The 23,607-nt window shown below is 34.2% G+C and overlaps 1 long non-coding RNA gene across 1 annotated transcript; it reads left to right on the forward strand.

Annotated features, from left to right (window-relative positions):
- Nucleotide 1: 1 nt before the first annotated feature.
- Nucleotides 2–23,535, forward strand: LOC127880814 (uncharacterized). The gene is made up of 4 exons (XR_008049746.1): nt 2–291; nt 9,659–9,970; nt 12,203–12,416; nt 14,605–23,535. It is a non-coding gene; the product is annotated as an uncharacterized LOC127880814 (long non-coding RNA).
- Nucleotides 23,536–23,607: the final 72 nt, after the last annotated feature.

The following is a 23,607-nucleotide window of genomic DNA, read 5'->3' on the forward strand; positions in this document are numbered from 1 at the left end:
TTACTTCCGTGTTTACAAAAATATTATGTTCTATTCGTTTGCAAACTAATTATCCATATATATTTTATATGTCATTGTTACAGGTTAACATTAGTATGATAGTAAACTTATAGAAGTTTGTTCCTTACTGTGAATCTTTTTATTGTATTTTGACACCTGGTTTTTGTTACTTGAAGAAAAATTATGTCTTCTTTTGTGAAGAAATACAAGATAAGATAATTAAAGTATAAACAGATTTCAAAGCATGTTATACAATGAAGGTGGCGTCCTTTATACAACTTTTTGTGTTTGGTAAGGATATTTAATGATGTTCAATACTTTCAATAAATTGCATGGTTAATACAAAGACCTATAGAATACACAGATTGGAAACTTCGCGCCTTATCGGGCTATCTCTCGGCGGGGTCACGTGGTCGAGAAACCGATAAGTACACTGAGGATCAGCAGACGATTTATTCCATGAATCAATCGGAGTAGTCCGGAGATAGCCGGTGTATCACGATTGCGATAAGATAGCGACGCGTCAGTAGCAACGGCTACGATTATCGAGCAAAGATATGCGAAAATGTTACGGCGCTATGAAAGGCGGTTGTAACTTGGTCAATAATGATCCGATTTTTATAAAATAAAGTTTCATAGAAACATGAGTAATTATGTTTATTTTTTATAAAATCTCGATTTTATTTACCTACAATAAGAATTTATAATGCCGCGATCGTTGAAGAAATAGCGCTAAGAACTTTCAAATCGCTGCGAGAATGCTGTTGAATAGTTTATTTGAAAGGCTTTTGCTGATTAATTATTCTTGTATAAATTGGTATTTCAAACAGTTAAAACCGTTTAAATTATTATTATTACAAAACGGATAGATATATGTGGACACATAGAGATAGGTCTCTGATTAAAACAACATTACAGTATAATAAATGCTACGATCGTTCGATCCAAAAACGGTTTCAGTTAGACTTATTCCAATATTGATTGTGTAGATTTTTTTCAATTGTTTAATTCTCTTTTTATTTAGATCTTATTCATGAGTTATAGGTTATTAAAGTTTTGTTTGTAATCCAGTTTTTTTTTCTTTTGGTAATTAAATTAAGCTTTCAGTATCGTGGGCTAGGATTTCGCAAAAAGAAAAAAAAACATTTCACGCGCGTGTTAATTGTCGGATCAATTAGCGAACTGAAGAAGATGCTTTGAGTGTTTTTTCTTTATTCTTGAGAATTAATTAAAAGAAGGGATCCTAACTTCAATTATCAGTTTGCGTTGTTGATTGATTTTAATTGTGTGATCAGTGGCAGAGGCCGGCGAATTATAGTCATCTCACAGGTTTTGTTTGTGTTTAAATAGTAATCTCACAGCTATCTGTTAAAATATGTTTGTATATTAACTTGCATGTTAAACATTGACAGGAAAACCGGTAATACTAATAAAAGATATTAAATGAGAATTCAAACCCATACATTGTACTTTCATCTTGTTTTTTATTCATACCAAGATAAACATATTACCCAGAATAAAAATCTTATTTCTTCGATTTGAGGTGAATAATGACGAAGTTTTTCACAATGAACCAAAGCACCTTTGATGACATGTGTGTATAATAGGGTAAAAAGAGCTTAAAATTGTACTATCTTTGTACAAGGCCAAAATCCTTTAAAATGAACATTTTCCTCCAGTTTAGTTTATTCATACCTAGATTAACATATCACCAAGCATAAAAATCTGACTTAATCTATTTGGGATGAAAAATGAAAAAGTTTATCAAAAAGAACAAAAACACACCAATCTTGTACAACAGAAGAAAAGAGTTTAAAATTGTACCAACATTGTATAAGGCCAAATACTTTAAATTGATTATTTTCTTCTGGTTTGTTTAAATCTATACTTAGATTAACTTCTTGCCTAGCATACAAATCTTACTTCAACGATATGGGATGAGAAATAGAAAGTTTGTCGAAAAGAAACAAACCACTTTGGCGACAGGTGTGAAAAATGATTGAATGGAATAACAGTATAAAATAGTACAAATTGTACAAAGGCAAAATCCTTTAATAAACCTCATTTTCGTCTACTTTTTATAAATCATACATAGATTAACATCTCACCTAGCATAAAAATCTTACGTTATCAATATGTGATGCTTAATGAAGATGTTTAACAAAAATGCTTCGGGCCTTTCAATTTTTCAAAAATTATCGAAAATGAACGAATCCAGTGTTCTCTTTCAAATTCCGATAAATTAATAATTAATTAGAATAATAAATACCAAAACCTAAAGAATTATCAACACAGAAAATAAATACTTATATTTATTCACACACAAAATATTCAATATGTCTTTTTTCGGCGACCGACTTTGCTCACTACGCGAAGTTCGTAACGTTGCGCTTTCAGACATTCATTGCTCTGCAAACTGACAACCGAGCACTAAAAACACTAATTGACACATTAAGATTGTTAATAACAATATCAATATAATATAAACTACCAGATCATGCTCAGAATACCATACGACAACAAATATTAACGACTAATTACGAAGAATAATTGATTGCTTTATAACAAAATGGCCGACAGTAGCTGGAACAGGGAAGAATCTACAGGTACACCGGCATCTCCAAAATCAATGTCACGTGACCCGCGTCCGCTGTTAGATATTATCGCATATCGCTATCGCGAAGAGTACAGTTTCCAATCTGTGTTATCTATAGGTCTTTGGTTAATATAAATTGTTATGTGGCTAACGCTTAAAGTAGCATGTGACGTGTATCCGTAGTATGGGCCCTCTTAATCAATATGTCAAACAAATTTAAGTGAACAAATTCAACACCCCACATATTTTAAAAGTGAATCTATAGTTAAATGTGCTTTCTTGGACATAACAATGAAAACTGCATTACAATGGACAATGTTTTGACAAATAACCGACTAGACTTAGCTCATCGTAGTAATCTCTATCATGTAAAATGTGTCTCATAATATCAGCCCTTATGATTTATAAATAGTTTCTCAATAGAAAATGAAACATTTGTTCATGTATTTATTAAAATAGTTTTACCTTTTTTTCACAAATAAGTTACTTATAACACATTTGATAAACCTACTTATAAACCATAACATACAAAACAATGACGTGTTTTGTAATAAAAATAAATAGTAACATATATTAACTGAGATGTATTTGAACAAATATCGAAGGTTGAGCAATTTTATTTACCCAAGTGCTCAAACGAAGACTGACAGATAAAACAGAAACTTGTCAAACTGTAAATTTAAGTTATGCAAATGTACTGTTTTTGTTTATATAAAATAGGTTAATGGAATCATATTTTAAGTTTAGTTGGCCTAATGCCTATTTCAATAAAGTATTCTCCATTTCTGGTGTGACATCTCGATAACGAGGTCACCATGTATAAAGTAGTAAATGTTATTGCAGGTGTGTATGGAACTATAGGCTTTGCCTGGTTTAACCAAAGACCTATAGAATACACAGATTGGAAACTTCGCGCCTTATCGGGCTATCTCGCGGCGGGGTCACGTGGTCGAGAAACTGATAAGAACATTTTGGATCAGCAGACGATTTATTCCATAAATCAATCGGAGGAGTCCGAAGATAGCCGATGTATCACGATTGCGATAAGACAGCGACGTGTCCAGTAGCAACGGCTACGATTATCGAGCAAAGTTATGCGAAAATGTTACGGCGCTATTGAAAGGCGGCTGTAACTTGGTCAATAATGATCTAATTATTATAAAATAAAGTTTCATAGAAACATGAGTAACATCGCTGCGAGAATGCCGTTGAATAATTTATTTGAAAGGCTTTTGCTGATAAAATTTTCTTGTATACATTTTTAATTCAAACATTTAAAACCTTATAAAATAATATTATTTCAAAACGGATAGATATATGTGGACACATAGATCTAGGTCTCTGATAAAAACAACATTACAGTATAATAAATGCTATGATCGTTCAATCCAAAAACGGTTTCAGTTAGTCTTATTTCAATATTGATTCTGTGGATTTTTTCAATTTTTGTATTCTCTATTTTTTATTTAGATCTTATTCATGAGTTATAGGTTATTAAAGTTTTGTTTGTAACCAAGTTTTTTTTATTGGTAATTAATAAAAGCTCTAAGTGTCATGGACTAGGATTTCGCGAAAAGAAAAAAAACACAACATTTCACGCGCGTGTTTATTGTCGGATCAATTAGCGAACTGAAGGAGATGTTATGTTTGTGTGAAAAATGACAAAGGTATTCACAATGAACCAAAGCATGTTTGACGACAGGTGTGTACAATTTGGTATAAGAGCTAAAAATTGTACCAACTTTGTACAAGGCCAAAATCCTTTAAAATGAACATTTTCCTCCAGTTTGTTTAATTCAAACCTAGATGAACATATCACCAAGCATAAAAATCTGACTTTATCTATTTGGGATGAAAAATGAAAAAGTTTATCAAAAAGAACAAAAACACGTTTGACAGCAATCGTGTACAACATAGGAAAAGAGCTTAAAATTGTACCAACATTGTATAAGGCCAAATCCTTTAAATTGAACATTTTCTTCTACGTTTTTGTAATTTATACTTAGATTAACATCTCTCCTAGCATAAAAATTATACTTCAACGATTTGGGATGAGAAATAGAATTTTTTTTTTAAAGAAACAAACCACTTTGGCGACAGGTGTGAAAATGATTGAATGAAATAACAGTATAAAATTGTACAAAGGCAAAATCCTTGAAAATGCCTTATTTTCGTCTACTTTTTATAAATCATACCTAGATTAACATCTCACCTAGCATAACCATCTTACTTAATCAATCTGTGATGAGAAATGAAGAAGTTTTTGAAAAAAATCGTTTGGGCCTTTCAATTTTTTTATCGAAAATGAACAAATCCATTGTTCTCTTTTCAGATGTTCAACAATGTTCAAATTCCGATAAATTAATAATACATAAGAATAATAACTACCAAAACCTGAAGAATTATCAACAAAGAAAATAAAAACTTATTTTTATTTACACAAAAAAATATTCAATATGTCTGTTTGTGGCGACCGACTTTGCCTATAATTGATTGCTTTAAAACAAAATGGCCGACAGAAGCTGGAACAGGGAAGAATTTACAGGTACACCGGCATCTCCAAAATCGATGTCACGTGACCCACGTCCGCCGTTAGATAGTATCGCCTATCGCTATCGCAAAGAGTTTCCAATCTGTGTTATCTATAGGTCTTTGGCTTAACACACTGTAAAAGAACTGATATTGATTTAACAGGAATTAAATTAATCTTTGAATGATTTATTGATGCATTGTTTTTATTAATTCAGTAATTGTGTGTCTCGTTTTCTTAACTGATCGATATGCCGTCACCAGAGAATAATAGTTTAAAGTTGACCCTACTTGTTAGCGAATATTTTCTAGACAGTAGGGTAAACTCCCTGAGTTCATTTTCCTTTGAGTCAGACATTTTTAGCGCTGAAGATTTTAAAGATAATTTTTGTTTTACATGATTTGAAACTTTATAACAAAAAGTTTACCCTTGGTACTCAAGATAGAAAAAAAATCTAAATAAAATGTTATCAAATAAGTTCTCAAGATGAAAACAGTATTGATAACTTCTTGCTGGTGACAGTATGAAATTCAGAAATCGCAGTTATCCATCATCTTTAAATCATCAGCATTTTGGATGGTTTTTACACTACACAGCATTCACTAAAGGCTGAATATTGAACAGATTACCTTATTCTGTAATTATCGAAGTCTATATTCAGTGGTTTGTTCTGTTTTTATAGATTTCACGGTAAAATATGTGTTTAACTTAATAAGCCTTTCTGACAAGCACGAGTTTACCTTCTGGCAGACGCATATAGATGAGAAATAACCAAATATTCTTTCCAATTAACACCACTTACTGAATGAAGAATCCGTTAGCTCACAAACAACAGTATTCAGTATTAACATAATGTTTAAATCTTTATATTTGCATACTTTTCTGTGTCACCAGCAGTGCTCCCAATGGTTCAGTTGTTGTAAAGTTTCAATAGACACTAGAAGTGGCATTTTATTTGAATTGTAATACAGTAGACTCTCTGTAAACCGGACGGTCTCGGGACCGGCCTGATCGTCCGGTTTTCAGAGAGTTCCGGTTTACCAAGAGTTTTCATATTGCCGAAATATACATGGTATGCATTGTGTACAGAATCACATAAAAATAAAACAAACCATATACATTTACATGTACCATGTGATAACTGTACGCAGGTACTGATGATGTTAATTGCATTCTTAAAAAATATGTTTTAAATCAATCAAAGGCAAAAAAAATTCCATACCAACTAGTTTGATTAACCCCAAAGTGAGCGTGGTGCTTTATACATGTACGTACGTGGCATTTGTCATATAGGCGAGTGACGACACAAATAAGATTGTTGTAGATACATGATTTATTATTCAATACATACATGTACCACATTTCATAAAACATACACACAAGCAAAAAACAGCGTCATAATTATTTTTTTAAGATATTCATAATCTCAAAACTTGAATTCTTGAAGTTTACGGTTTCACAAAAAAGTCCAAGATCACTCTCTGCTTGAAAGCACATTTCTCCTTTACGATCTTATTTTCTGCAATGTTAAGGAGGGTGTCTGTTTTGGTTGAGAAGTTGATTCTGTGATGAGCTTTATCTTATCCTCTAACGTAAGCTCTACGCGTCTGCGTTTAGCTAGAGGCTGCGACATTTAAGATGCGTTCGAAATTAGTAAACGGCAATGAATGAATTTGCATACGGAGGGATGGATATTTAACAGTCATATTTCTAACAGTTTATCTGACAAACAAACAAACAACCATTTCAGCGTTAAAAACATGGCTATAAGATCTTTTAAAATACCCAAGAAACTCACAAGAAAGTGATAGTCGCAACGACATGCATTAATTTTTTAATTAAATTGTTTATCATAGGCGATAATAAATAATTAATAAAACGATCGAGTCAATCACTTTTTGGTGTTACCGCACGTCTATTATAGACATTCACAGTTTGTTTTACATTACTTAATCGGACTCCCATAGCGCGGTAACGACTTGACATCTTTATGGTATGTTTAATCCGATTATCGATAATTGCGTGAGCAAAATGTGTGACACCGCACTCGCTGTGCTGACTAGGTATTGTTATGTTCACGCCTCGGGCATCTTGAGAATTTAGACCGTCCTGTATACTCAATGTATTTTACGTTGAAAATGACCAAATTTACGGAGATACCCGTCCGGTTTCCGGTTTTCAGAGAGTTCGGTTTATTCAACATTTTTTAACAAAGAAATAGAAGGAGAAAATACGGGACTGGCCCGACCGTCCGGAATCGGGAGAGTTCCGGTATTCAGAGAGTCCGGTATTGGCAGAGTCTACTGTACATGTAGGGAATTGATAATCTAATCAATGCTTGAGACAAATATGTGTCAGTGTTAAGATTGAATGTGTTCCACTCATGGGCAATTAAATGGGTACTGATAATCAACTATTTTTCAATGAAAATAAGCCAGAAACCAAGTACTTATTTAACAAAATAGATTTAAAGATATTATTCTAAAAGCCTGATCAGCTGAGATTGAAGAGCTTGTTAGTATAGAATTGTATTGTTAACCAGTCCGACTCATTTAGGGCCAAATAACCTAGTTTTTTGCGGGCGTTTCAAAATATTTGTGTTTCATTACCTCTTTTCCAAATTATTACATTTGCTGTATATAACTAAATCTTCTTGATATTAAATTTTGTTTAAATTGTTGGTGACCAAAAATAATGTTTCGGTATATAGTCTTATAATTCGCCCCATTTGGTGCAAAAAGGTACCATGTGCCATTGACTTTTAATAACACATGGTATTTGTTTGCACCAATGGGGAGGTATGCATGTAAATCCGGGGATTTAAAATGGCTTGAGCATGCCCAATAAAACCCTTAACTTTGTTAATTATATATTAAGCTGACTCTAAATTAATGTAGACCCATTCCTATAGAAACATTTTATAAGACACCATGATGTTCCAGACTGTGTGTTGTATTGAAGTGTGTTGATTGTTAAGTAACATCTACAGGGCTCAACATTAAAGGTTGTCCTTTTGCCCCTGCAAGTAAAAGTTGGGTCTGGGCAAGTTATTTTATAATCTAGTTGTCCGCCCGGCCAAGTGCAAAAAAGAACAAAATGCATGTAATTTAGACTTTCATTAGCCTTTAATTGCAGTAATCATTTTGTTAAATGTTCGAAAATAAAAAAGGTTTTGTGGTGTATCATTTTGATCTTTATTAAAAAATATGAGGTTTACAGTTAATGTGATATTTCATGTTTGGGCAAGCGGCTTTACATTCAGGGCAAGTAGATTTTCTAAGTACTTGCCCGGTAGGGCAAGTTGGTTTTTCGGTTAATGTTGAGCCCTGATCTATAGTCATATCTTCAAAATGTCATGTACATTTTGTTATTGTATTTTTAGCTCACCTGAGCACAACGTGCTCATGGTGAGCTTTTGTGATCGCCTTTTGACTGAAGTCCGTTGTGCGTTGTGCGACATCAACATTTGCCTTGTTAACTCTCTATGGCTATAGTAAAACCTTGTTAACACTCTAGAGGCCGCATTTATTTTCCGATCTTCATGAAACTTGCTCAGAAGATTTGTCCCAATGATATCTTGGATGAGTTCAAAAATGGTAACCTTTGCTTGGAAAACATGGCCGCCAGGAGGTGGGGCATTTTTCCTTATATGGCTATTGTAAAACCTTGTTAACACTCTAGAGGCCACATTTATGAGCGACTTTGGGCCTTTCAGGCCCTCTTTTTCTGAAGTCTTATTTGCAGATTTTTACAAACAATATATGAATACCATGAAGGATTTAATTTGTGTTATTATTATTTACAGTTAAGTCTTATAAGCAGTTTCAAGGGGGGCGGACGCGGCGTACGCCCCTTCCCCTAAAATCGTCAAAGTAAAGTCAATTTGTTTGATGTTTAACACTTAACTAGATCTTAACCACCTATTTAAACTCATTTTTCTTCATTTTCGTACACAACATTTCCCACTACTCACAAACAATCGCTATGTTTTAACTTAAGACTCTCTGTTGCCCGGTTTTTCAAGTCGAACTTTGCGGTTCTGATGTATCCCTCTTTTTGCACATTAATTCTCTTTTCGCTGCATTTAAACGTATAAACAATGCACTTTTTGGCATTATAAGAAGGTACTTTGATGAAAATACAAAAGGTGTGATATGCTCGAGAAGTGGTTGTCAAAGCCTTCAAAATCACTAAATTGTGGAGCTTCCGGGGGGCTTCACCCCATGCAAATCTTTAAATATCACGCCCCCCCTAACCAAAAATCCTGGATCTGCCCCTGAGTCTTGCATAGTTTTAATCTTTAGGTTGTGACATAACATTTAAAAAGCAGATATGACCTCTTTTGTGACACATCAGTCTTGCAAGTTATTTTGTACGGTGCCAACAAAAAGAACTTCCTGTGTAATAAATAATATAAATTATTTGGTATTTATTGACAATTTAACTACAATTATACGGTTTTACACATGTTTGTTCCAGTATTTCAATATTTATAGAGAAACCTTAATATTACTCTACTTCTTATTTTTCAGCCTATTCCTACAATTGTATCGTAGCAAATGTAATAGAAGTAAAACTGACAAGCATTTGCAGTAGTAAGGTTACACTCAGCTATTCAATATTTGACTCAAAGACTGCGGAAAGTTGTGAATATCGATGTTGGAACTGTACGGCAAAATATCGAGAGCTTGGCTCATCAGATGGTGGTCTTCGCAAGGTCGAGTACTCACACCTTAACGCTGATGGAGAAATCAGACTAGATGGACTGTCTGCGGAGAGTAATTACAGTATTCATTTGAAATGCGGAGCTATACAATCAAATGAAGTATTCTTTTTTACTGAAGGTTAGCTGCTCAGCATGCATAAGTATTGTAGTACTAATTTTGCCCCCCTTCGAAGAAGAGGGGGTATATTGTTTTGCACATGTCGGTCGGTCGGTCCGTCCACCAGATGGTTTCCGGATGATAACTCAAGAACGTGTAGGCCTAGGATCATGAAATTTCATAGGTACATTGATCATGACTGGCAGATGACCCCTATTTATTTTCAGGTCACTAGGTCAAAGGTCAAGGTCACAGTGACTCAAAATAGTAAAATGGTTTCCGGATGATAACTCAAGAATGCTAAGGCCTAGGATCATGAAACTTCATAGGTACATTGATCATGACTCGCAGATGACCCTTAATGATTTTCAGGTCACTTGGTCAAAGGTCAAGGTCACAGTGACTCGAAATAGTAAAATGGTTTCCGGATGATAACTCAAGAATGCTTACGCCTAGGATCATGAAACTTTATAGGTTCATTAATCATGACTGGCAAATGACCCCTATTGATTTTCAGGTCACAAGGTCATAGGTCAAGGTCACAGTGACTCAAAACAGTAAAATGGTTTCCGTATGATAACTCAAGAATGCTTACGCCTAGGATCATGAAACTTCATAGGTACATTTATAATGACTGGCAGATGACCCCTGTTGATTTTCAGGTCACTAGTTGTTTTTGTCCTGTCTGTCTGTCATTCTGTCCCAAAACTTTAACCTTGGTTAAAGTTTTTTATGTCTGTCGGTCCGTCCACCAGATGGTTTCCGGATGATAACTCAAGAAGCTTAGGCCTAGGATCATAAAACTTCATAGGTACATTGATCATGAATGGCAGATGACCCCTATGAATTTTCAGGTCACAATAAAATAGTAAAATGGTTTCCGGATGATAATTCAAGAATGCTTAAGCCTAGGATCATGAAACTTTATAGGTACATTGATCATGACTGGCAGATGACCCCTATTGATTTTCAGGTCACTAGGTCAAAGGTCAAGGTCACAGTGACAAAAAACATATTCACACAATGGCTAACACTACAACTGACAGCCCATATGGGGGGCATGCATGTTTTACAAACAGCCCTTGTTTGGATTTCATTTAATTTTTTGTCATATATCTGTTTACATATTGCAGGACATTGTAATTTGTATGCCCCCGGATCGAATGATCTGGGGTATATTGTTTTTGGCCTGTCTGTCTGTCATTGTATCTGTCTGTCAAAAAACATAACCTTGGTCATTACTTTTGCACTATTGATGATAGCAACTTGATATTTGGCATGCATGTGTATCTCATGGAGCTGCACATTTTGAGTGGTGAAAGGTCAAGGTCATTCTTTAAGGTCAAAGGTAAAAAAAAATCTAAGCAGCGCATTAGGGGGCATTGTGTTTCTGACAAACACATCTCTTGTTTAATACATAAACTACAATAACTTGCACATTTTGTTGGATTTTGTTGATAATTTTTAGGATAGTACATTCACATTGTCACATTGCACTGAAAACTTGGCGTCTGTATTTTTTGTCCATGATCAATCATAAAAAATAATTAAGCTGTTGAATAAATTGTATGCTAAAAGCCTGTCATGTAGATGGTAAGAGGTTTGAATTAAACAAAATACATTGATATGCTTTATGAGCAGACTTACATTGCTGTAAAGAAGGAATTTGATTTTATTACCAGCATAAGTGAAAGCATGTTTGTTTGCAAATATTTTCATAAAATGAATTTTCTCCTAAGAAAATTTAGAAGCCTTTAAATAAACTTTGCATATGCTAACAATCAATTTGGCAAATTTTCATGATCTTAATTAACCTTATCCCACTCAGAGGCAAAGTGAAAATGGCTATGTGAAAAACAGCATAAACCAGAACAGCCTGCAAGTAACTCACAGTCTGTTCAGGTTTTATGCTGTTTACTGCTCATCAGTATATAAGGGTTGAAAATAATGCCTTTAAAACTTTAATCTGGGAAGAAATGTTTTTAATTAAATTGAACTTTCTGGGGGACTACAAATGTTTCAAAGATACGTATATAATCGGTAAATGGTTAAGGGATAGGTATTTGAAAATGCTATTGAAATCAGATTCTGCTTACAAAGCATTACAGTTTAATTGTTCAGATACCAATAGCAATAACAGCTGGCTGTGTTAAGTACTCCAGAAGGGCTGAAGGGGTAATCAAAAAGGAGAAGATCGCACCCTTTTATTTCTCCATTCAGTTTTTGCCCTAAACAAAGCATTTAATTATACAGGTACCAATACCAGCTGTCCTGACGATATAATCCCAAGCTCAACACTAAGTCCAGTGATGGTATTTCATGAAGACACGTTACTGGGGACAAGAGACTCTGTGCTTGGAATTGTGTTTTCTCTTCTTGGTCTCCTGATCATCTTAATCACAACTTTTTATGTGGTACGGAAAATCAGAAGACGGAGACGACTGGAGAGGATTCGGACATACCTTGGGTAAACATTTATAAGTTTTCTATGTTTTCTCAAGCTTTATTTTACCCCAAAGGAAGGGGCTATATTTGAGTCACCGTGTTGGTCAGATTATTGGTTGGTCAGTTTGTCTGCACATAGTGTCAACGGTTTGTGGAGCCAATTTCTTTTACATTTCTCCAGTGATTTAATTGAAATTTACAGTATGTCATTATAATGAAGAGTGTAGATGTGCAAGATATTTTGTTAATCTCAAGTGATCCCCACATTTCTGAGTTCTTTGCCCTTGACCATGGTTGACACAGTAGTGCAAAGGTATTAGCCTTGTTTGTTGAAAAGCTAATTGTTTTATTTTAACTCACATGTGCAAGGTGGACTTTTGTCTGTCTTTCAATTTCTGTCAGCAACATTTACCTTGTGAACACTCTCGAGTCCACATTTATTTTACCAGTCTTCATGAAATTTGGTGAGATCATTTGTCCAATATAATATCTTCTTTGCGTCAACAACTGAGTTATATGGCATCTTAATTAAATGAAAAGCTCTGGATCTGTCTAGAAGCCACACTTACTCAAAATAATTTTTCTATATATCTAGGCTGCGAAACATTGCAAAAGACGAAAGAACAGTTCAGTTCCTTTCTGTCTTGGGTGAGAGACGTTTGAGCCTCTGGCACACTTGTTTATATATCAGATTTGCTTTTATTAAAAGCTAGGAAAATCTAAATCCTTTACTAATTTTCAATAATATATAGACTATTTATAGTATAGTCAAGTCAAAACACCAGTATAACTCAGAGCCTTGGACATTCTATAAATATGAAACTTTAGCATAATATGGCCTGTAAAATTTACAGAATGTGTGTTAAATTTATACTTTGATTAATTTAATAATGTTAAGACTGGTTATACCCCACAAACGAAGTTTAGGGGGTTATATAGGAGTGAGCTTGTCTGTCTGTCGGTCGGTCAGTCTGTCGGTAGGTAGGTCCGTATTAAGTGTCCGCTCTCTAATTCAAGTTTGTTTCAATCCGATCTTCACCAAACGTGGTCAGATGTTGTATCTAGATGATGTCTAGGTCAAGTTCAAATATGGGCCATACCGGGTCAAAAACTAGGTCAAGGGGTCAATTAGTGAGTTTTAAACATTGAGCAGGGGGTCCGCTCTCTAATTTAAGTAGTTTTTCCAGAGCTTCACCAAACATGGTTAGAAGTTGTATCTAGATGATGTCTAGGCCAATTTCGAACATAGGTCATGGCAGGTCAAAAACTAGGTCACAGGGTCACTTAGTGCGTTTTAAACATTTAGCATGGTGTCCGCTCTCTAATTCAAGAAGTTTTCATCCGATCTTCACCAAACTTGGTCAGAAGTTGTATCTAAATGATGTCTAGGTCAAGTTTGAATATGGGTCATTAGGGGTCAAAAACTAGGTCACAGAGTCACTTAGTGCTTTTTAAACATTCAGCATGTTGTCTGCTCTCTAATTCAAGAAGTTTTTATCCAATATTTTCACCAAACTTGGTCAGAAGTTTTATCTAGATGATCTCTATGCCAAGTTTGAAGATGGGCCATGCCGGGCCTTTAACATTCAGCATTGTGTCTGCTCTCTTATTCAAGTAGTTTTCATCCAATCTTCACCAAACTTGGTCTGAAGTTTTATCTAGATGATCTTAAGGCAAAGTTTGAACATGGGCCATGCCAGATCAAAAACTAGGACACTGGGTCCGTTAGTACGTTTTACACATTCAGCATTGTGTCCGCTCTCTAATTCAAGTAGTTTTCATCCGATCTTCACCACACTTGGTCAGAAGTTGTATCTAGATGATGTGTAGGTCAAGTTTTAACATGGGCCACTAGGTGACAGGGTCACTTAGTGCGTTTTAAACATTGAGCATGGCGTCCGCTGTTTTTTGTGAAGACAACATGCAAAATATTCTGTGTCATTGCGGCATCTGGGGGTATTCGTCACGTCACAAAGCTCTAGTTTTCATTGGTAAACTTGGTTTCATCATTTAAGAAGTGGGAACTGATTTTAACTGCTGGTCAATAAGTATGGATAATTTGTAACAAATTTGCCAACATTTATTTAACTGTTATAATAATTGTGATAATGTTGCTGCAGAAATGGATATGAGTGCAGATAAGCACTATATCTTTTCCTTTTTTTTTTAAATTCTGTGATGTATAGTGTACATGTATATTACACTTCCAGATCAACAATTATTGACCCCTTTGAGAATCTTCAAAACCGTATAGAGGAGGATTCCGGGAGTCAGCGACTGATTGAAGCACTAGAAAACAGGGGCTCAGCTGCTGAATTGTGATACACATGAAGATACAAAAAATTAGGGCATAAATTCTATTGGAATTATTGAATCTGATACTGTTCGTAGTTGAATTGTGTTACAAGAAGCATTTAAGGCATTAATTATTCCATTCATCAGGGCTGTAAAATGCTACTGACTTGCTCAAAATAATGACTAAAATTTGGTTCCCTGCAAGTATGATGTCAAAATACTTGCCAGATCAGACAACCCCTACTTGAGATCAGTAAGTGCTTTGATTTTCTAACAGGTACTTGCCTGGTACCGACATGAAGACACTGTGTAAACTTATATTACTGTATAATGCGTAATTAGATTTGTTTGTAACTGTAACCAGGCAATATGTGTTTGCATGGGGTTAATATTTGCATTTGCACCTTTTATTGTAATGCACAGTGTTGAAAACAGCTTGATTTCTGCAATTTTTTGGGAAAAATGTCTTGAGAGGTTTGACAGCTGCAAACATGAAAATCTAGGTGAGCAGAAAGTAAGTAAGGGCAAGCTGACTTTGTCAGCTGGTAGCCATATAATGGCTGATAGCTTTTAAGAGATTTATACACACTTGTACATTTGCTGTTGGATACTCTTTTTGCATTTATTTTAAGAGTTGTGATACATGTAGCTATAGCTTTGTTTAAAAATCAATTCTTTCGGTAATGTTAGAATTGGATACTCTTTTGTACTGGTATTTTAAAGTGATTTCCCATTCTTTTATGTGTGTCTGTAAATGTGCATTAGAGTTAACATATGAGCTGTCGAGCTCTCGACAATCAGGGCTTCATGCATGTGTGTAAAGTGTCATCCAAGCTAATATTTTCTTCTATGACCTAGTAAAGGCTGATACCAACAAGTTGACTTGTGTTGGTGTAGAACCACAAAATAGTTTATATGTGTTTTATAAACACATCTGCATAGAATAGTGGTGATTTCCAAATAGTACATATTGTTCATACTGGAATGAGTTTAAATTATTTACAATTATACAAAACACTTATTTCCTTGATTTTCAAATTTCTTCAGAACTGCTATTTTGGTTTTTCATATCATCTACATGTTATCTTTTTTGAAAAGTTTTTGCTACAGTGAGTTCATAAACTTGTATACTTGCTTTAACTAATTTTTTTAGGAAATGAACGAAAGTTTAATGCCTTTAAGAAATCCAACCAAGTGGGCCTGTAATCACAAACGTTTTAAGTATAAAATACAGACTCAGACTTATATTTCCCAAATTTAAAAATTGATTTTCTAGAGATATCAAATCGTGTTAAGTGAATGAAAAGTGATATTTGTGTAGTTCTCTTTATATTGAATGTGATCGTTTTATGATACAAATTATCGGTAAAATTATATTTGGATTCTTTTCTTTAGCCTATAATTAAGACTTAAAACTTAGGAAAATTCAAGTCCAACTTAATTATAAATTCATTAATTATTTATTATAAATAAAGGTAGAACTGTTAAAACTGCACAGGCTAATCTGGGATATTACTTAACATTTGGTGAATTCAAGTCCAACTTTGTTATAAATGCATTAATTATATATAGGATCTTGCATGAGTGGTCGCGTTGTATTGAATTTATTAAACAAGTCCTCTAATTAATGATTAAAAACGAGGCTTTTTTATTTTATGCTCTTTTAACCGTTTATTCACATTGTAAAAGAGTTAACTGAAGAAATTCGCTGGAATAATGACGTCATTTCGTCCAAAAAAAAAGATGTCATTTCACAGTTATTTAACTAGTGTAATAACACCCGTGTAATAAACAAAAATGAGCATAACATTATTTCACGCCTGGAGCGTAGGTAATGTTATAATTACTAATAAAGGTAGAAATGTTAAGACTGCACAGGCTAATCTGGGATAATACTTAACATGTATGCATTAAGTCCTGTTTTCCCAGAACCAGGCTCATTTGATCTGTAGATTGTTGAAGATTTTTAGTGTATTTTACAACAAGTGTAATAGATGATGTTCTTCTTGTTTGGAATGCCTGTTAACATCGTGTACATTATGTCATATGTAAATGGTCACACTAGTTGTTGATATTGGTAAATTAATTATAATAAAATTGAATTGAAACCAAAGAAAATATCATGCATTTGTTTGAAAGTCACACATGACAATGACTTGTATGTGTTTTGAAATTTGAAAATGTTCAAAGCTTGTTGATGATAATTCTATTTGTTATCAAGTTTATACTTTAATATTTGCCCTTTCCATATGATTTTGGTTTCATTCAGATTTCAAAAATATATGTTTGCATTCTAAAAAAAAGAAACATATTACATTGTATGTTATAATTCCATCGTAAACGTATCAGTTTAAAAGTTGAAAAAAGAGACATCCAGTTTTACTATGTTTTTATGCCCCCAAAGGAGGGCATATAACGGTAGTGATCGGACTGTCAGTCTCTCCGTCCGTCTTTCTGTCACACTTTGGGTTTAGGTTTTGAAAAATGCTCATAACTTCTATGTCGCTTCAGATAGCAACTTGATATTCGGCAAGCATGTGTATCTCATGGAGCTGCACATTTTGATTGCTGAAAGGTCAAGGTTAAAAAAAAACAAGTTCAAGGGAAGTAATAAGCTTCAAAGGGAGATAATTATCTGTACCTGCCAAATGATGGAAAAAATTAATAAATCAAAGCGGCGTAGTAGGGGGCATTGTGTTTCTGACAAACACATCTCTTGTTCTTATTCAAATGTAAATCTTTTGTGTTGTAAGCTATAACATAGCTATCACGCCTTATTTGTTGCACTTTTGTATATAATTTAGTTCACTTTTAAACGAATAATAGGATTTTATTTTATGCTTTCCGGTGGTTTATAGAGAAATATCAGTGAATTAAAACTGATAATTTCACTGTTTTAAACAGTGAAAATTATCATTGAAAATTATCAGTTAAAATCATCAATAATTTTCATTGTTTACTGTGAAATGACGTCATTTTTTGACGAAATGATGTCATTATCACAGCGAAAATCTTTAGTTAAACTCTTTAACAATATATATAAACTGTGAAAAAAAGCATAAAATAAAAAGAAAATTTGTTGGATTCGGTGGATTATCGATTTTAATTCACTCGTGATCATAGAAAAAAAAATCCAACAAATATCCTTTATATATAATGTGATATCATTTTATCCAAAACTTATTTGTGTCTCTTTTTGCCTTCCATTTGTTCTGAGTTAAGGGTCTGGCCAGTTTATGTATTTTTTTTACATGTTATGTATTCATTAAAGGAGCCTTTTCACAGATTTTGGCGTGTATTGAAGTTTGTCATAAAATTCTTTATATTGATAAATTTATAATTGGACCTAAAAATCTTCAGTAAAAATCAAGAATACAATTAAAAAAGTAACCCTCCACTGTTCTTGAACCACTGATCCCTGGAGTCCTGGAGTAAAAAAGTCTTCCACTTAGACCACTCGGCCATCTGTGCTCATGCTATGAGGGGACGTATTTTTTACTTTATATTAGCAATCCTCAAAGTTTCACAAAATATAACTACAACAATGGAACTTTCCAAATTATTCAATCATTTTGCGATGCAACGCTTTATAATTTTCATGTTTTTAAATGGTCAATAATGGACATTTTAGAGCATGGTTAATGTTCAGTATTACTATTTCCTCACAAATATCATAACTAAAACGAAAATTTGCGAATCTGACCTTTTTTAATTTTGTCAATTTACCAAGACGTGAAAAGGTCCCTATAATCCATATCTATTCTGTGACATGACTTTATAGTAATCCAGTTGCCCTTTTTAATAACTGATTAAACTATTGATTATTAACTTGGCTGTTTTTGAAGAAAACCCGAGGTATTTTCATAGCCGGCTCGCTGTCTGCCATCCGCCGTGCTCAAACCTTAACATTGGCTTTAAAATCAAAGTGCTTCCACCTACAACTCTGAAATTTCATATGTATATGCACATTGATGAGTTCTACTCACCACACCTATTTTGGGGTCACTAGGTCAAATTTCAAGGTCACTGTGACCTCTAAAAAAAATTATTCTGACAAGCTTTCATTTATTTCAAACTGCACCTGCAGCCGAGCTTGGCCCCCGTTATGCGGTGCTCTTGTTACAAAATTTGCTTTATCATGTTGTGATTTTATAAGAAAAAAAGCTTGTGTGTTTTCATGTCAGTCAATTATAATTTGTCTTTTTGCTCAACTTAAACAAGTTTTTTTTGTACTTGAACAAGTCATGCATAATTATGCACCATACAGATTCTTAATGTTTCACTCAATATCATTTTCTAATGTGGGTAAATACTAAGGTAATTTGCTATGTGTTTTGTTAACCATGTTTTCCGAAGTAAAAAAATGGTTATTAGATTGGCGAATGTCTGCGGGCGGGCAATAACTTTGTCGTTCATTTTCAGATTTTAAAATCATTTGGCACATTTGTTCACCATCATTAGATGGTGTGTCGCACGAAAGAATTACATCGATATCTCCAAGGTCAAGGTCACACTTTGAGTTCAAAGGTAAAAAATGGCCATAAATGAGCTTGTCCGGCCATAACTATGTCATTCATTGTGAGATTTTAAAATCATTTGGCACATTTGTTCACCATCATGGGACGGTGTGTCACACGAAAGAATAACGTCAATATCTCCAAGGTCAAGGTCGCCACAACTAAAAATAGATTTATTTTGAAACTAAGGGGGTTAATTGTAAACAATCAGTTCAGTTTTAGTTGTCTCTCTATATCAGCCTTTTTTTCACATTGAAAACCTGGTTTTGTGACAATTTTGTTTCTTGTTTATATAAAAACACTAAACCATTGGTGAAATTATCATGTTTGTGTGTCTTTACTGGCTTTATGTTGGATATGAAAGTATTAATTAATAAGACAAAAATTAAAAACATCTTGTCAGAAACCACTTGGCAGATAAGATTATTTTTGAAAAGTTTATGGATTATTTTTCTTAAAAATCACATCATGCGAAAAAGGTTCTTATGACAAATTCATCCAGTATAGCCCCATACCAGCATGTGTATCGCTGTCGATTATAAAGTAGGTTTCATGCTCTTATTAATGGAAAGGGTAGACCTAACTTCCCAAACATACAGGCTGGTCTGCAGCTACACTAGACGCGTATAGCATACGACCTATTTAAGCATTTAATTGGTCTTATTGTAATGGTATTTGAAAAACAGTTTCAAACAACAGAGCAATGCATTCATGTGTTAGTAAATTTATGATCTCTTAATGATCTTTGCACCAATTAGTTTTCCTATTATCTATTGCTAAGAAGATAAATGTGTAGTAGGTTCAAATATTATGATTTGTTTTAAGAAAATATTTTAAAATAATGCACTTGCTAAGTAACACATTTAAGAAAAGCAATGTTTAATGTATGTTACAGTAACTTACTATTTGCGATGTATGCGTTCTGTATATATATGATATATATGTGAATGTTGTTTTATTTGACCATCACCTTGTTAAGTCTTATTTTCATTTATTGTAATAGCAATAAACTGCTACATAAAACATATATATTCTTTACGGGGTAGCTGTAGTAAATTAGTTTTATTAAAAGGGACCCCATGCAGACTATACAGAAATGGGCATAGTATAACAATAAAAATGTGAACACCATATTTTAAATTGGTATTTTAGATGGAAAACTAGCTTCCTACAGAGAGTATGAGAATCATTTATTCTAAGGAAATACATGTACAAATAGACACCTAACATAGACTTTGTTATTCAGTCATGCATGTGTAAGTGTTAAAGGAATAGTTATTATGTAGGTTTTTTTATGAAATGAAGAAATTCATTGAAGCCCTTTCCTTAAAACTCTTGATCTCTCCCACAAACAAAAGCAATACTGCACAACACATATCACCTGCTCCCATAGATTTAGAATTAATTTTATTTTTATTTGTTAAATTTTGGATTTGTTTGTTTGATTTTTTTTTCCTATAGCATATGTTAAAAGTAAATAAGACTTAATTAGTATGTATAGCTCATTGAAGGGATATGAAGCTCACAGTCACCATAACTCTTTGCTTTCATATATGAGTTGTGTTCTGAGGAAAATGGGCATACTGCATGTGTGTAAAGTGTCATCCCAGATTAGCCTGTGCAGTCTGCACAGGCTAATCAGGGACAATACCGTCCACCTAAACTAGATTTTTGCTAATAAGAGACTTTCTTTAAACAGAAAATATCATAAAAGTGGAAAGTGTTGTCCCTGATAATCTGGGATGACACTTTATGCACATGCATTAAATCCTGTTTTCACAGAGCTCGGCCCATATATTTAGAGTTATTGCCAGTCATTGGTTTTTATTCTTAGATTTTGTGTGGAGCAAATCATAAAAATTATAAGAGATTCACAAGTCTTTTTTTAACTCAAAGGGGCATCACAGTATTTTCCTATAATATATTCATTAAAACAATTCATATTCACTCCTATAATTATTTTTTTAAATAACAGTGTCATATTGATGAAACCATTAAGAACTAGAGCTGTCACTGTTTGTGCCAAATGCCCACGAAGTGTCATTTTTAACTCGGCGTTTTCGGAGAAAACCCGAGATATTGTCATAGCCAGCTCGTAGTGTCGTCCGCCATCCGCATCGCGCTAAAACCTTAACATTGGCTCTAAAATCAAAGTGATTCGACCTACAACTTTGAAACTTCATATGTAGATGCACCTTGATGAGTTCTACACGCCACACTCATCTTTTGGTCAAAGGTCAAGGTCACTGTGACCTCTAATATAAAACTTTAACATTGGCTCTAAAATCATAGTGCTTCCACCTACAACTTTGAAATTTCATATGTAGATGCTCCTTGATGAGTTCTACATGCTACACCCATTTTGGGGTCACTAGGTCAAAGGTCAAGGTCATTGTGACCTCTAAAAACTAAAAAAAAAATCTGACAAGCACTCGTAGCCGAGCATGGCACTAGTTAAGCGGTGCTCTTGTTATCCAAAATTGTGATCTTGTCATCTTGGCCTTCAAAGTTTTATTTATTTATTGAAGAACAGAAATCTCAATTTACTTATTCATATAGTAAAGCTGATGGCATTTTTGTTCACTTATAGCCATGCTTTGCACAAGAAAAAAAAACAAAGGGAAAAGATTCTTATCAAATACATGTATAATCCACACCTTTTTATGCCCCCTTTGAAGAAGAGGGGGTATATTATTTGTTGGATGTCGATCGGTCTGTCGGTAGATCATTTCCTATCAATACCTCATCATGCATTGACAGATTGAATTGATACTTAATATGTGCATTTGCCTTGGACAGTAGATGACCCCTATTGAAATTGGGGTCACTAGGTCACAGGTCACAAGTGTGAAAAGCGTTTCTGATCAATAACCTCAACTAATTGACTGGTTGGCTTGATACTTCCCATGTGCATTGGCCTTGGACATTATATGACCCATTTTCAATTTGGGGTCACTATGTCAAAGGTCACTGTCACAATAAGTGTGAAAATTGTATCCGATCAATAACTCGTCAACATTGGCCTTGGATAGTAGATGACGCCTAATGAAATTGGGGTCACTAGTTCAAAGCCCTGTTTGGGGGACATATGTCTTCACCCGGGGAACTCTTATTTAATTCTTCTTTCATTATTTAAGCTTCATTGGATTCCCTAAATATTTTAAGCTCGTTGTGAGCTATTGTGATCGCCTTTTGTCCGTTGTCACCATTTATCTTGTTAAAACTCAAAAGGCCACATTTATTGTCCAATCCTTATGAAACTTGGTCAGAACATCTGTCCCAATAATATCTTGGACGAGTTTGAAAATGGCTCAGTTTTTTAAAAAACATAGCCTCCAGGGTGCGGGACAGTTTTCCTTATATGGCCAGAGTAAAACCTTGTAAACACTCTAGAAGTCTCATTTATTGTCCAATCTTCATGAAACTGTGTAAGAACAATTGTTCTAATGATGTCTTTGATGAGTTTATAAATGGATCCAAACTGTTGTAAAAAATAGCCTCCAGTGGCATGGCTTGTTTCCTTATATGGCTTTAGTAAAACCTTGTTAACACTCTGGAAGTCACATTTTTAGCCCAATCTTCATGAAACTTATTTAGAACATGTGTCCCAAAATTATCTTGGATGAGTGCAAAAATGGTTCTGGTTGATTGAAAACCATGGCCGCAAGGGGGCGGGGCAGTTTTCCTAATATGGCTACAGTAAAAAGTGGTTAACACTCTAGAAGTCCCATTTATTGTCCAACCATCATGAAACTTAGTTAGAACCTAATGATATCTTGGATGAGTTTGAAAATGGTTCTGTTCCATTGAAAAACATGGCATTTCTCTTGATGTCTATAGTTAAACCTTGTTTTAAAGAGTTTGCCATGGGAAAATGGATATGTGACCGCGCCTAGCCATCACGGGGTCACAGGTTCCATCCCCACAAGGGGAGCGTTCCCCCAAAGACACCAAGGACTGGTTCTAGTTCTAGGAAAAGGACTTGAGAGAGTTGCAATAAACCTGAGGCTTTCGATGCAATCAAGCTTAAATAAATAGGTTTAAACTAAACAAAAACCTTGTTTACACTCTAGAAGTCGCATTTATGGATAGTTTCAATAATCCAACTCCCAGCTTTTAACCCCTCTGAGCTGTACGTATGTACTCATAAAAGCTCAGAGCATTCAAGAACTACTTTTATCGTCAAATCTGTATGCAACTTGGTCAGATAATCTGTTCTAATGATAGCTTGGCTGAGTTGAAAATGCTTATTGTTTGTGGAAAAACATGGCCACCAGGGTGTGGGACGAATGTTCCTTATCTGGCTTAATAAAACCTTGTTAACACTTATAGACGAGTTAATTGTTATTGTTTACATTCGGGATTTTCCGCGCATGCGCACTGACTGGTTGGCAAAAACAC

Source organism: Dreissena polymorpha, chromosome 5 (genome assembly GCF_020536995.1).
Source record: "Dreissena polymorpha isolate Duluth1 chromosome 5, UMN_Dpol_1.0, whole genome shotgun sequence".
NCBI classification, from domain to species: Eukaryota; Metazoa; Mollusca; class Bivalvia; order Myida; family Dreissenidae; genus Dreissena; species Dreissena polymorpha.